The sequence below is a fragment of the Akebia trifoliata genome, chromosome 5 (assembly GCF_017979445.1).
Source record: "Akebia trifoliata isolate Shusen 1 chromosome 5, ASM1797944v1, whole genome shotgun sequence".
NCBI lineage: Eukaryota > Viridiplantae > Streptophyta > Magnoliopsida > Ranunculales > Lardizabalaceae > Akebia > Akebia trifoliata.
In genome coordinates this window covers 22,254,284-22,271,580 of record NC_141379.1, presented here as the reverse complement: position 1 = coordinate 22,271,580, position 17,297 = coordinate 22,254,284, and positions in this window count along the sequence as shown.

Genomic DNA, 17,297 nt, shown 5'->3' with positions numbered 1-17,297 from the left:
TAAAAGACAAACTACAGTAACAGGTAGAATATAAGGGTATTTTGATCTTTTTCAGAAATCACGAGAAGTCAGTATGATTCTCAAACACACTTCTATCATAAAAGTACTTATGCCAATACTTCACATAGTTGATTCCCAAATACCCTTTCAACACAGAAGTACTTCTCTAGCTCCTTCACATAATACTCAAACTCCTACTCTTTGATAGTGTACTTCTACTTCTGGTATCCAATAGGCCCAAAGTAACTAGAACTTTAGATGGTATTTCTCTAAATCAATCTCATTATATTAAGAAGATTCTAAAAATGTATGATCATTATGATTATAAGCTAGTCTCTACTCCTTTTGATCCTAGTATTAAGTTATATCTTAATCCAGGTGATAGTGTAAACCAAAAGGAGTATGTTAACATAATAGGGAGTCTAAGGTATACTACAAATTGTAGTAGACCTAATATAACTTATGTTGTAGGGATTCTATAAAGATATACTAGTAATCCTAGTATAAAACATTGAAATGAAGTTAATAGGATAATGAAATATCTAAAAAGAACTATAAAGTTAGGTATTCATTATCCAAAGGGTTTTCAATGTTCTAGAAGGATACAATGATGCTGATTGGAACACATTATCTGATGACTCTAAAGTTATAAGTGAATATGTAAAACCCTGAATTTTCAATTCGTATCTCGAGGAAAAAATAAATATTAGAATTTTAAGAAAATCTTGAAAGTGGGACTTAGGGGTAAAATTTTAGGATGTTTCAATTCGTATCTCGTCTTTTTCACCCCGTATAGTAAAAAATCAGCAGTATTTTTATACGGAGATTTCGTAACTTCGACCTCGGTTTTCATCCGTTTTGGGGTCAAACCGTCCTCCGCCGTAGAAGGGAGAAAGGACGACCACATCGAAATCTTCGAAATCACCAAGTCGATTTCAAAAATTAGCCGTTTCGAAATTCAATCCGTCTCGATTTCCACGCCGATCGCCTCGATTTTCGTGTACACGCTTTCGATCCTTTTGCCTAGACATTGTAAGGAACTCTCAATTTCTATTAGTAATTGTAGATTGTGAAAATTGCATTTAGGATTTTATTAAAAAAAATTGGATGTATTTTCGAAATGTAGAATTCTTTTGTTATTTCAAAATTTCACGCTAGAAATTGCATGATTTATATGTTTAATTGTATTTATAACAAATTATACGTGGGTAGAATATTTTAACGGGTTATTTCCATAAATTGGGTCTTGTGCATTGCTCGGACCCTGTTTTGATATGAAATTTGTATTTTTTTTCAATATTATTGATAGAAATAAATTCTATAGTTGAAAAATGTGATTTAATATTCAATGAACTCATATTGAGTTGATGAATATCAGAAAATGGATATTTTATGAAGAGATTGAAAACTGTAAAAAAATTGAAAAAAGAGAAAAAGGGTATGAAACGGTAAAATGTCAGAGTCACACCCGAGGGGTGATGTCTGCATTTTACGTTGTTGTGTTGTGTGCAGGTTGGTGAACAGATATCCAGGGATAATATTGTTGGTTGCATGTTTATTTAAATTTCTGTTAGCGCGAGGCGCTGTTTACGTTTCCGTTTTGTTATTTATTTTAGGCCGGGTGGCCACACTTGCATGGTAGGAAACTGGATATCTATTCTCAACCTTGTATTGTTAATTTCTCTTTTGTTTTCAAATGAAACTAATATATATATGTAGCTATTTTGTGAGCTGTTAAAGAGTTTGTAAATGCCTGAAGGGATAGTGCGTCATATCATCCGGAGTAGTGTACTATCCCGGGATATACGGTAGGGACCACCAAGCTCATACGTGGTATGGGACGCATATGAGAGTGGAGTCACAACTGGAATCCGGATTTATTCCTCTCTATCTTTACCAGTGAACTTGTAATGTAAAGGTGGTCGTATAAAAATGGTTTGTATATTTGGGAATCATATGCATGTCTGATAGGCATAGACGAAGATGATTAGTCAGTGATCACTAACAATCTATAGTAGTCGAACGTTCAGACACATCGAAAAGAAACCCATTGCTTACGGTCACGTCAAATGGCCAGCCTAAGCTAGATAAATGGTCAACCAAACGTGGTAAACAGCGACCAGCCACAAAATCAGGAACTAAAAGTCAGAGAAGAATTGTAACATCATGTCCTAACTAGGAGCGATTCAGTCGTGAATCCCAACTCTCTAATTCTAATACTCCACCATTATGTATTATGTATCTGTTGCTTATTTTGATATATAAAATGAAATCCATGTTTAATGTTTCTATTTGATCAATTAGATTTGTATAAAAAGAGAATGTTATAGTAAGTACTGTTGATTGATGTAATGTGAATTTTAAAATGTTTAGTTGCTCATCCCTGGCTATATGTACCAGTTAATCGTAGTTTCTTTTGTAAAATTTTACAGACTTTAAAATGATTTAGTATGCTTATTCGTTCATGTTAGAAGAGGTTATTGGCAGAAATTGTGTTCTTCCTTACTGGGTAACCATTGTTATTCACCATTTCCTTATCCATTTTTTAGTTTCAGATCCGGAGCTTGGTGAAGCAGGTGTAGGTCACGAGTGAGGATCATCTGGTGGGTCAGATAGACAACCAGAGTCCGTCACCTGGTAAGTATTGGGGTTATACTCCATTTTTCTAGGAGTATTATAGATTTGTCTTGAGTGTCAGGACTTTTATTAGAGTGAGAAAATCTCTGTATAATCCTGTATATAAATTTTCTTTTTTCGCACTCTAATCTATCGTACGATATTATATGTGTATAGGCTTCCGCTAGTTATTATATTATATATGTATATGCAGGATTGTATATTGTTTATCAGGTACAGGTTGAACGCCTTGGAATGCTAACATAAACAGAGGAGACCATGTCGAAATTTCGAGATGCCACCTAGTACCTTGAGATCTGACATGGGGATTTGTGTTAGTGTTCGGCGGGGTGCCACAGAATATGTGTTTAACATTAAAGGTATGGATGTTTCTTGAAGGTTTAAGAAACAGACTAATATAACCTAATCAACAATGGAATCCAAGTTAATAACACTAACTGCAGCAAGTGAAAAAACAAGTTGGCTTCAGGGACTTCTGTTAGATATTCCCATCTGGGATACTATAATGGTAAATCATGGCAAATACGTTGTAAACACAATACTGTGAGAGAATTAATCCTAGATGATACTTGTAGACACCTCAATTTGAACGGGCCCTCACTTTAAAGGGCCCAAAAACAATAATGTTTCAATAAATTCGACCCACGGGCCTCAATGGCCCGAATCATCGAAAAATGATATTGTTTCTGAAACCCAAGCCCTAACACCTCTCAATGGGTTAGTAGGCCCATCAAAAGGGTTCGGCACACTCCCATCTACCCCGCTCCATGCGAAATACCGATTTCCCAACAAAAGGGGGCCAACGGGCCACTAAGGCCCAAAACATCAAAAGTGGAAACTACGATTAAATCAACACCCCTAAGACCACCCCGTGGTCTCGAGGACCCGAAAAGAAGGGTTGTGGCCCATCCTACAGCTGTTCAACATCATCGCCCCGCACTTACATACAAAAATCGATAAATTCCCCAACGGGCCCAAAAGCCCGATTCGCCAACACGTGGCATTTTTTATTAAATCAATGATTTCAAACAAAAAAATTCAAAATAATAAAATGTGAGACTTGGGATGTCTACCCCTTCATCCAACCTTCACCGTTCCATCTCCAAATCCAATATCCAATCCAAAACAACCCACAACCCTTCTAAACCCAAGCCCAATTCATTAAAAGCCCAAAAACCACTATCCATACCCAATTCACTATCCAACCCATACCCATCAACCCTTACCCACATCAACCAATCAACCCCTCAACATCAAAAGATGACACTTGTCATTACCATCCTTCACCTCCCTCATCCAATCACCCACTCTCATCACCATGCTCTAAACAACTTATCTAACCCATCTCACCTCTCTCCAAAATCACCTCAACCCATACCCTACCCTAACCTAACCTATCCCCATCCTCTAACGTCAACCACCACCCACACCTCCACCCATACCCTAATCTATCACCATTATCTAACATCATCAACCACCCACATCACCACCCATACCCCTACCCATCACCTTCCCTAAAACACTCCAATAAAATCAACTCAACCCATACTTCATTCATCATCAATCAACTAACCCATTTCTCTCTCTCTAATCAAACAACCCCCACCAACCAATCAACCAATCAACCAATCTCATTCCTCACCCCCTCATCATGATTGTCACATGGCATCATCTCCTTTCTCCTCCCAAAAACCAACTTAACAACCTCTTACACAACCCATCCTCCTAAATCTACACATCTCACCTCATCAACCAACCTAACACTCATTCTCTAAAACCACCCCCTTACACCCCCACTCCACCACCAACAATCACTCATGTCAACCCATCAAACACTCTACCCAAATGGATTTGGGTAGGATCCAACCCATTTAGATCTAAATCTCACCCATTTTCACTCATTACACATTTACCCTCTATTTCACCTTAAATTTCACAACTTTCACTCCTCAATCCTATGTCATTACCCCTTCTCTCACATTTTAACCCCATTATACCCCCAAACCCCCTCCAAACACCTATAAATATCTCTCCTCTCATCCCAAAAATGGTTACACCAAGTCTCACAAGAAAAATATTTTCTCTACTCCTCTCTACCACTCTCTCATACTATCTTCTAAAAAAGGAAATTCCCTTCTCATATTACACTAAGGGTTTAAGAAGCATAGAAGAAGAAGGAAGGGAAGAAAAGAAAGGAGAACCTTGAAGCTACAAGGTGGGTCTTAAACCCCCCCCCCTTCTCTCTCTCTAACCTTCTACTCTTCCCTCTTCTAACACCCCCTTCTTCTATTTTATTTTACCCCTTTTGATGATTGGACCCCAAGGCCAAGGTTCATAAGGGTCATTTCCGTTAATGAAATGACCCTATGATCAAGCCAAAATTAAATCCCTACTTAGGAAACAAATGCACCCACGTGGTACAATTTTTACTTTCTTTAAAAAATCAAAGTAGCCGAGTTGTGTAGAGGTTACCGCCACGTGGCGGGGAGAAAAGGGTGCCTAACACCTTCCCTTTTCTCCAATCGAGTCGCTTACCCAAATCTCAAGGTTTGACCACCCCTTTATCCATCGTGAGTCACTAAAGATGTCGAAATGTCATTTCTTGAAAAATGCCTCACGGGTGACCATTCACACCCACTTCCAACTTGAATGGTGGCGACTCCAATATTTAGTAGTTGTGACCGTCATAACGACGAAAATCACGTAGCTACAGCTGACGACTCTACTGGGGACTTTGGTTCATCCCTCGTGACAACTCGGTTGTTAAAAAAAATATATATAAATAGATTTTTATTTTTATTATTCACTAACATTATTTGTTGGTTGCTTATGTGTTAGTTGTTTTCTTTACTTGATCAAGATTGTAATATCTATTTACTTTCATTCCTTTTGTTACATATTTGTAAGGGGGTTGATAAAATTACTAATAATGAACACCTTACCTAGTGATTGGAGATCCTAATAACTAGGTTCAAAGGAAAAAATGAATTATAGAGTAATTAGTAGCATTTCATGCATATAATTAACTCATCTTAATAATGTTTATTTTACATGTTGTCTTGTAGCCATGATTAGGTTGAGTTATTTAAATCTAAATGATGACTATAACTCACTATAGAGTAGAATGACGAGTTGCAAGACCACTCTTGATATTCTTACCGAGTATATCTTATAACGTTGATCAAGATGAATTTTTTAAACTCTTAATGAGTTATATAGCTCTATTTGAGTAAGGTGTGTAGCTACAAGAGCCCCTCTGTTAGATTCACATATATGAGTATAGAAGTGGGATCATTTCTTATGAGAATTGGGATAAATTCTCTAGAGAACTCATTATTTGTGGGATAAAGCACAAGGTTGTAATGTGTTGACTAAGAAGGTTCATAATGAGTAGTGTTATGTATGTGATAATGTGTTGACTAATAAGGATCATAATGAGCTATGTTATGTATGTGATGTGTTTTTGTAACAACAAGAATCTAAGTTCAAGACGTAGTCACTCTGATTCTTATACTCTAAACACATCATTACTACATAAAGGCTCAAGTTGTAATACGCGTTCATTTAAACATGATATTTTATCTTTTTCCTAGATTACCTATTTATTTTTATTTTATTAAAATAAGTGAGGATCATTATTTATTTAAATAAATAAATAAAATTATTTATAATTTTATTTGTGTATTTTAATTGAGTTTCTCTCTCTCTCTCTATTTATTGTTGGTCAAAAAGCAAAAGTACTTTTGTACCTGAGAGAAAAAGATTGATAGTGACTTGTCTTTATAGAACTGTCTCTATATGTTTATGTTCTTATATTATTTAGTCCCACATTGCTTAGAAATAGAAGTTGTCTCATCATTTTGAAGGGTGGTTTTAGAATTTGGGTTGGGCCTTAAGGGGTACACAACTTTTTCACCTAAGGGGGGGAACTCTACAACTCGATGAACACACACACGCGCACCTAGCTGAATTGGTTCAGGTCAAGTTAGATGGGTGGGTAGGTAGTGAGATGAGGTGTCTAATGATTATTAGTTTCTTTTTAAACAAAATTTATTTACATTATTTAGTCAAAATAAATTTAATTAGTCATCCAACTGTTGGTATGCTATTGTAACGTGTATATAACGAATATATTATATTATTATATTTTAATATTTTAATTGATAGTAATAATAATAATAATATATACACTTTGAATTTACTTCTATAAATTTTATTTTGTCTTCTAAGAACAATATATAGTACGAAAACAAAGAACTCTCAATTACAAAAAAAAAAAGTTTATTATTTCATTATCTGTTTTTTGCAAAAATACTTTATATATTTTTATTTATGGGCAAAGGTAAATTGTGAATCAGGAGATACCTACCTTTGTGCAAAAGTTAGACGATACAGATTGAGATCGAGTTGTTGTATCCTGTGGGCGACGTGCTACAATTCTACTTGCACAAATTTCTGATTGTTGTAGGGATGTGAAATGTCTTAAAGAGAACAAACATTGTACGCGTCTCAACTCAATATCAAGTTAGAATTATTTCAGTATAGGTCAGAATAGGGTTACATAAATTTGAGAATTGAGATTTACGGTCCAAGTATTATCTTAAATATTATTTCTCAATTTTAGATTTTATAATCTATAATCTCTGAATTTTTGGCATTATATCACAACACCTTATGTACACATTTTTTGTACATATATATCCAATAACAAGCTCATCACTTTAAAATCTATTAGCTCATTGCTTTATCAACTACTCACTTGCTAATTTTTAAAGCGACAAGCTCGCCACTAGATGGATCTTTAAGCTACACAAAATACATACGTAATAATAACAAAAAAATAGACACTTAGATAAAAAAAAGTATATTCAAATTAATATTGGAGTTGGATATTTTAAATCACAACATAACTTTTGACAAAGTATATATTCATGAAAATGTATCCAATGACAACTTCATCACTTGCTTGTTCTTCATTTTTAAGTGATAAACTCTCCACTTGGTAGATTTTCACGAAATAGCTAAAATGAATTTATCAGTAGAACAAAACAAACAGCTTAGTTCAAAATTTATACTCTAAATAAGATTATCCAACTCCAACCTTAATTAGGAGTAATTTTTTATTTGATATCTGTTTCATTATTATTATACATGTATTTTAGATATTTTATAAAGATCTATCCAATGACTAGCTAGTTGTTGATACTCAAAAGGTATATATTATAATATTGAAATCAATACTCCAATAAAAAATTACGTCAAATCTTTGAAATTATGAGTATATCATTTTCTATTTGTTGTTACAAACTGTAAGAATAGATTGAAAATTCTTTTTAAATCTTCGAACTTACGAGAATGTCATATTCCATCATTCAATTATCATAATTTGCTCGAATAGATCATAATTATGTTTGAAAGATTTGGGTAAGAAAGTTAAAGAGACGTCAAAGGGTATTTTTGATACTTTAAACTTTTGTTAAGGTGAGGACTGTGAAGCATTTAAAAAGAAATAGTTTATCAATTAACTAGAGTATGCCCATGCCTACTTCACAAGCATCCTCTTTCGGGTAATGAGGTAAAAAATAAAATTAATAAAGTTGGAGGGGCGATATTAAAAAATCTTTGGGGCTAAGGAGGTGAAATAATAAAGTTGGAGAGAAAAAAAAGGAAAGATGATAAAGTTAGATGGGTAATATTGGAAAGACTCAGAATGCAATACGGTGTCTCATTCCTATAATATAGGAAATGTGCCTATGTGGCACGTTTCTATTAGATGTTAAATAACCTTGGGCTCCTAACCAAGTCGTGCACGCAGTCCAATGTGAATGTTCTCCAATCCAAATGTGCCACGTAAACACCTTTCCTATGTATAGCAAAGGGACTTGTACTGGGTCTCGACTCTATTGAAAAATGGGTAAAGAAGAAAGAGGATAAAGTTAGTGGTATTTTTGTAAAGAGGAAGAAGAAAAATGATAAAACATGTCCTCTAATGTAGGGGTGCCAATGGGTCGGTTCCAGCTCAGTTCCTAGTAGAACCAGGAATCATCATTTTTCTTCTTTGATTATGATTCTTGTCAATTTTGATTCTAAAATTTAGAACCAAGACCGCCAAAAATCGCAACTACACATCATTTTTTTGTTCTTAATAAACGTTTAAGCCTAAAAAAATATTGAGTAATAATATTATTCTATTTTGTTTATATGCAAGTGTTTTTACTATAAAATACCAAAAAAAAAATATTATTTACAAGTTATAATCATGAAAAATTCCTTTCAAGAATACAACACATCATCAATAAGAATCCTAATAGCAAAATTACAAATTTTCTAACAAATACATACATGTTAACTTTTTTCTCAAAAACTAAAATTCTTTTTTTTTTAACTATTACAAGAAATATAGATAGACATTTTAGATTATAATACATAATTTATATGAAAATATGAAAAGATTTATGTAATCGATTAACTTTATAGGTACGAAAACCTTCAACCCTTTATAATAAGGAAAAAAAGATTGGTAAAATAAATCGGTGATAGGTACCCATCAGGTAGAACCAATCGATCTTGGTTCCGATTCAATTTGATTTCTTTTAGACCCGATTCTAATCGGGTATTCAAAATAAGGATCTAAAATAGGGTTTTCGATTTCGATTCTGGATAAATGGGTACCCATTGACACCCCTACGGTCTCATGGGATAAAAATCTTGAGACAAATGGGATCCACCATTGTGTTTTATTACATAAAACTAGAGTTTGCCCACATGGTCATCCTCTTTGGGTTAAGGGGGTAAAAAAGAAAAGAAAATAAAACCATAGAGTTGTTATTAGCACCCCAATTTAAAAAATGAATAGTTGAGAATGCGTAAAAGTTGGAGTGCCAATAGAATCTCTTTCATTTTTTTCGTTTGATTTCTATATTTCGGGTTTAGGATTTTAGATGAGCCTAACCTCAAATAGAAACAACAATTGAAATTGTTTCAACAAGTGTTATAACTTATAATGTTGAGATAACAATTTGAGCCAAACCTTTGTAATGTTTGAATAGTATGTAATCATTAATTGGGGTATGTATAAATAATTAAAAAAATTGGAGTGTAATAAGTAAAAGTTGGGATGCCAATAACAGTTCTCTAAAGTTATAGGGATATTGTTGAAAAGAAAAACACTTTCCTTATTACTTAGTAAGATTTTAAGCCTTACTATGGGTCAGTTTGTTAAAATGGATTGTCATATTGGAAATCCAACACCAAAACCCTCTAGATTTCATGGAAAAATTCAAATAAAAAAAAATTATTCTTTTGGGCTTCATCCAAAGTTTTCAAAATAGATTTTCCCAGAACTCCTAAATTTAAAATTAAAATTCAACTATGAAAAGTATTTTTTGTTTGAAAATTCACAGAATTTTATCTTCTACAACCTTGAACCATCGAACCATGTTTTTTGGATGTCACAAAGTGAGCTCAAGGAACCTTAATAAAGGTGAATCCTTATTAACTTAGTAAGGCTAGGAGGATTGTTGTTAGAAAAAGAGTAGAAAGTAAAACAATAAAATTGGAAGGGTTGTAGCAATGCAATTTTTTGAGTCCGAATATCGATACTACGTGGATTTGGAGTCCCCATAATTCTTTTTTAGAAAAAAGGTGTGAATGATCATCCGGAGATTAGTTTTGAAATATGATTTTTACATTGTAGTAACTCTCAGCGGATATGACGTCGATCTACCTAAGATCTAGATAAGTAGTTCTGTTAGAGATTAGAGAAGGTGTTAGGTACTCATCTCTTTCCACCTTAAGTGGTAATCTTAAAAATATGACATTTTAGAAAAAAAAAATAAAAAAAAATAAAATTTGAGAAAATACAATTTTGTATCATTAAATGTAAAGGGATTTGTTGTTGGCCTATTTCATTGAGATAAGAAATCCTAACCATATCTTTCCTCAAAATCACACAATTTTGAAAAGTTTTGTGGTGCCTCTAAAACACTAACACAAAGTCTCATGTCAAATCTCAAGGTACTAGGTGGCACTTCAAAATTTCAGCATAGTTTCCTCTATTTATGTTAGCATTCCAAATCACTCAAACACTTAATAAACCATACACATGATATCCTATATATATATATATATATATATATATAAACAAAATAATATTAGAAGTCTATATACATCTAATAATGTATGATAGATCAAAGTGTAAAAGAAGTAATTAATATATAAGATTATACAGAAACTCCTATATCTAACAAAATCCTAATACTCAACCAAAAATCTAGAATATAACCTGGACGAAACTGACACTACTAGTGGCTATAGCTCCAATACTCACCAAGTAAAGGACTTTGATCGTTTATCTGACCCATCAGATAGTCCTCACTCGTCGGTTCTACGCCCGTCTTGCCAATTGTTGGTTTTGAAGCTAAAATGATAAGGAAAATGTGAGTAATAATGGTTACCCAATATATAAGTAAGAACGAGTAAGAATTCTGAATCATTTCAATGCATGCAAAGTTTTATAGAATAAACTACGATTAACTAGTACATATAGCTAGGGATGAGTAACTAAACATTTCAAAACTCACATTACATTAATCAATAGTACTCACTATAACATTTTCTTTTTATACAAATCTAATTGACAAAATTGAAATAATAAACATATTTTTCATATTATAATTTAACATAAGGCAAGAGATACATAATACACAATGGTGAAGTAATGGAATTAGAGAGTTGAGATTCACGACTGGATAGCTCCTAGTCGGGACATGATGTTATAATACTTTATTGATTTTTAGTTCTTGATTTTGTGATCGATCGATGCAACGTACCATACTTTGTTGACCATTTATTCAGTTCAGACTGGTTATTGATGTGATCATAAGTAATAGGTCTCTTTTCGATGTGTCAAAACATTTGACTACTATAGATTGTTAATGATCACTAACTAATCATCTTCGTTTATGTCTATCAGGCGTGCATGTGATTCTCATTATACAACCTCATTCGTATACGATCATCTTTACATTACAAGTTCATTAGTAAAGATAAAAAGAAATAAACTCAGATTCCAATCGTGACTCTACTCTAATATAAATCCCATACCACGTATGAGTTTAGTTGTCTCTACCGTACATTCCAAGATAGTATATCACTCCGGATGATATAATAGACTATCCCTTTAAGTATTCACAAACTCTTTAACAGTTCACAAATATATATATATTTATTTATTTAAAAATCAATAAGAAATTAACATTACAGAGTTGATAATGGATATCCAGTTTCTTACCATGCAATTGTGACCAACAAGCCTAAATTAAATAACAATACACAACGCATAACCGTAAATAAACATGTAAGTCACCTTGTGACAATAGAAAGTAAATTAACCCTAGATATCCATTCATCAACCTACACATAGTATCACAATGTAAAATGCAGAGACATCACCCCTCGAGCGTGATTCTTATATTTTACCGTTTCATCTCCTTTATCATTTTTATAGTTTTTGCACTTTTTAATTTTTCGAACACAACATTCATTTTTCGATATTTATCCACTCAATATAAGTTTATTGAATATTAAATTATTTTTCAAACTTTGAAATATATTTTTATCATTTTAATTGAAAAACTACAAAATTTTAATCAAAACGAGGTTCAAATAGTACATAGGACCAAACTAACGAAAATAACCCAATGAAATGTCTCATCCATGTATAATTTGTTATAAAATATAATTAAAGACATCAAATATGAAGGCCTTGACGTGAATTTGAAATAATGAAAAGAATTTTATATTTTTGAAACACTTCACAAATTTTAGTTAAAATCTTGAATACATTTTTTACAATCTATAGTTACTGGTAAGAATCATAAGCCATTACTATTCTCTAGGCATTTGAATTGAAGAATATACACATAAATCAAGGTGATTGAGATGGAAATCGAGATGAATCTAACATGAAGATGGTTGATTTTTGAATTAAATCTGGTGGTTTCGAAGATCTCGATCATGGGGTCATATTTTCCTTCTACGGTGAAGGACGGTTTGGACTCTAAGTAATTGAAATTGGAAGTCGAATGGTCGAAATCCCTATGTACCCTACAACTAATTTTTGAGGAAATATGGAAAAAGGGAAGAGAAAAAAATAGGTAAAATTTATAGAGTTCGACATTACAAACGTTTTTTCTTTCTTCCCCGAGGGTCGATGAAGACCTATTCACAACGAATCTCGAGTTGAAAGTTGGTTGAAACCAACGATTCAAAAAAATTATCTCTCGCTAGTTTTTGTATGGGTTTAAAGACAATGAATTGTAAATTTTATTTAATAATTCTTTATATAAGTTGGCGGGACGAAATCGATATTTTTGACATTATTTCGTTTGACGATAACTCGACTTTTCGAATTTCAAAAATAATGAATGAATACTCCATTTTTTATAATTTTTTTTGTTACAAATCTAATTCTACAAATTCTTGGCATAACAAAAATTCATTTTTTCAGTCCAGTCCGATCCGAAAAAATTGAAGTTGTTTTCATTTTTTATAATAATTCGACTACCTATGCTTCGATAATGCATTTTTTATAAGTTTTTGTTATGGACGTAATGGTGTGATTAAATTTTCAAAATTCTTAATTTAGCAAAAATTCATTTTTTAACTCGATCCGATTTAAAAATCAAGGATTTTACAACTTTTTCGTTCGGAGTCGCATTTGAGCATGTTATAGGTTAAAGTATGTTTACCAGCCATTTTGAATCCAATGGTGAGGTTAGATTTCATTAAAAATAATCATAAAAAGATCCTAAAATTTTATCGTATGTCCCACTTTCAAAATTTTCTCAAAATTCCACTATTTATTTTCTTTGAGATATAAATAAAAAACTCAGGGTATTACAAGTTTTTTGCTTTTGTGGTTATGAGCCCAATTATCTTTAGCTTCAAAATAGGTTTTAGTAGTGAGTGCACAGAGTGTTTGAAGTTTAAAATAATATTTTTTTTTAAATGGCTACAACCTGTACACTTTTGGTTGAATCGAAGTCCAACCTATCAGGACTAGGGGAGGGTATTCATTGCATCGTGGGATTTTCTAAACCAAAATTAAATAAGGGAACGGGTAAGATGGAAAATTTATGTAATTTAAAAATCGTATTATACACCCTTCTTGAAGCTTGAACTTTCATTCTTCTTTTTAGGTCTTTCGTAAAATAGTTATGTTGACTCTTTTTTTAAGATAAAAGAATAAGAGAGATAGTAGAAAGATTATTAGGGATTTATGCAGAATTTTAGAGTGAGAAAATGGCTTGATAGCATGTGATTTTTTCAAAGAGAGGTGAGTTTATAGGTGTTGAGAATTGTTTTTAGAGTTAAAAATATCAAAGATAAAAGATGACGGGAAATGACTTAAGTTTTTAGGCACAAAAGATTTGAATTTTGAAGTTAAGGAGGGGTAAATGTGGTAAAAGGGTTAAATTGATTGCTTTTGACACATATTCATGAGTAAAAATCAAATGGATTGATTAGACAACCTATACTTAGGTTGAGTGATGTTAAGTTACGGGGTACGGGTGTTTAGTTGAAAACATAATTAATCTAAAAAGTTAGGTGAGTAGATTTTGAGAGAGTGAGTATGGTGGACATGTGGCAAGAGGTATGGAGATGTCTGAGTTAGGTGAGTTGATTAAGGAAAAAGGGTGTGAGGATGACTTATGATAAAAAATTTAAAAAAATGATGGTGTTTGGTGATGACATGTGGTGTTGGTTGATGTATGAATTGTGTAATTTTTTAGGATAATGATGTGGTTGGGTAAATTGGATTTGGAAAATTAATTGTGGAGGTGACATGTGGAAATATTTTGTGAGCATGGGGTTTTGAGGGTTTGTGGACATTGACCTTGGTTAATAAACCTTGAATTGAGTTTTGAGATAGCATTGGGCTTGGATTTGGTCATAGGTAGGGTTTTGGACTTAAGATTGGCTTGGTGTAAGTTAGAACTTGATTTGAGCTTTAGCTTGGATTAGTTTAGGTTGAGGCATTTTTAGAAGTTAGATTGGTTTAAGGATTTTGAAAAAAATAGTAGTGAGTTAGAGGTAGTTTAGGGCATGGATCAAAATGAAAAGTATGTGTTCATCGTAGATTATCATGAAAAATAAATACAGATCGAATAATAAAACCTTGGCAAGCAATGGTCGATCCATAGAGATAACATTGTTGCTAACTTTTAACTAAAAACAAGTAACATTTGAAGCAACCAATTGAAAACAGATTTGTAGAGATTTAAACTAATTAAAAATAGTAAAAAGAATATAAAACAAGATCGTAGTATAAAAAACTTAGATTAGTCGAATCCACCAAAGGCAATCAGTCTTATTCAAGTATCTATGTTTTGATTATTATCTCGATCCAATCAACAATCTAATGATGTTGGATTGGAAGATGAGTCTTTTACTCACTAAAAACTAGATTAAGAAGATATGTTAAATATTAAATAGACAAAAATTACTAGAATCACTTAAAGCATCTTGATAAAGCATGATTCATCTTGAACTGATCTAAGTCTAGATTATCGAAATCAGAATAGTTTAAGATGAATTTATTGATTAGTTACTAAATATTGTCCTATGAAATATTAAAGCACAAACCATAAACACAGATAATCAAACAAGAAATCTTGTTCTGGCTTCATCGACCTCTTTAATGGAGGTCAAGCCGAGGATCATTGCAAGTATCATAAAATAAGATATTTTAAATATAAAATAAAAAGATGAGATGAGATATGAGAAAATTATTCTTCTTTATTGATATTGATGTGAAGCTGGGAAGTACTTCCTTTGATTACAAAGCTAAAATTGGAACTAAAAACCTAAAACAGAAAAATAAAAGTAAAGAGAGAGGTAGAGAAAGAAGATAGATAGATTTCTTTTGGCTCTGGTCTGGTATCTATTTATAGAGATCAAATTAGGATTTTGTTAAATCGAAAATTTTGTGTAAATCTAAATAAGTCCAACCCTAATCGATTTCGTGTAAAGTTATATTGTCAATGCACAACATGAATCTCAAGACAAAAGAAGCTTCTTTCACTGTGCTGTCATAACTTATGCTCGCATCGTGGCTATGGTGGGCCCATGGGCTTGATTTTTGGTCTGGGTCTTTATTTTGGGTTCAGGAGTGCAGTTTTCTTGATTTATTTCTTTATTCCACGTGCCTTTGACCTATCACAAATAATCAATCAAAATTAAGTTAGAAATTAAAATAAATTTGAAAATAACAAATAACATGGACTATAAATGCATTATCTCTAATTAGGGGATTTAACATGTGTTTTATCTTTAAAGTCTCTGTAATTAGGCCTTAAATTCGACTTTCTAGGCCCTGATCTGTATAAAATTTATTTATAAGTCCATGGGCTAACTAAAAGCCTTGACTTATTTTATTGTAATAAAAGGTGATAAATTTCAATGATTGAGCTATTAGGCCTTTGATTGATAATTTGATAAAAAGTTCATTTTTGTGCATCTTCTCGAAAAGGGCACGTGCAAATTAGGGTGTCTATGGGGATATTATTGAAAAATGGGGAGAATAGGGTATTGATAGAAATGGGTTAAAGAGAAAATATAAAAGAGTTGAAGGGTATTCTTAAAAGGTAATAAAACTAAGGGTTTTGTTGGAAAAGTGAAGAGAAATAAAGGGATAAAATTGAAATTGTTTCTTGAGATTGGTGGTGAGATTAAATCTCAACCCCTATTGATGGGGTTGATAAACATTATGAAGTGACTCATTGGGTTTTACTATAACTTGTGTTGGAGTCACGATGAAATTGAATCATTGAAAATCATCTATGATTTCGAATGCACATCCACGTCACCAATGTGTGGAATGATGTTAAATTTAATGTCACTCCAACATTTTCCTTCTATTATATAGATTAAGTTATTAACTTATTGATAAGTGCCAGAGAAACTATAATTTAATGTCAATTAATAAGGCACTTCTCAAGATTTCAAACCTAAAAGTATTGTTTTTAGTAAAAAAATCCTTAAAGTAGGTTTTTAGTTTAATTTAATGATTTTTGAATAATTAGGTTAGTTTTGCATATTTTTAATTTTATTTTTAATAACTAATTTTTGTGTAATATCTGTTTTGCAGATATTGGAGGAGACCAAGTCAAAGACGAAGAGTCAAAGTAAATATATAAAAAATTGGATTCAACTACAAAAGATCAATGTCAAAAGCATAAGGTTGATTATGGCATGGTGAAAGTAGGGAATTAACAGAAAAAATTTTGCGCACATTTTTTCTTATATCAAGAAGAGTCGTGGTAGAACAAAGTCTGAACATTATCCAATCATCCAAAGAATCTCCGAGTCTATAAATAGAGACGATTCCCAAGAATATCTCTCACTGATCATCTATCATTCTCTGTTTTCTTCCCTTTCTCCATTTTTTTTAGTTTAGGTTTTATTTCATTTTTCTGCAATTGGAAGACAATAATTGTTCAAGATTTATTTCAAGAAGCAATAAAAGATAAGTATTTTCAATTCTGTTTATTTATTATTTTCTATAATATCTTTTAGTTAATCTCCCAATCTAGGGAGATTGATGAAATCAAAACAATTAGTTAATTTTACTTTACTTTTTGAATGTTTTATAATGT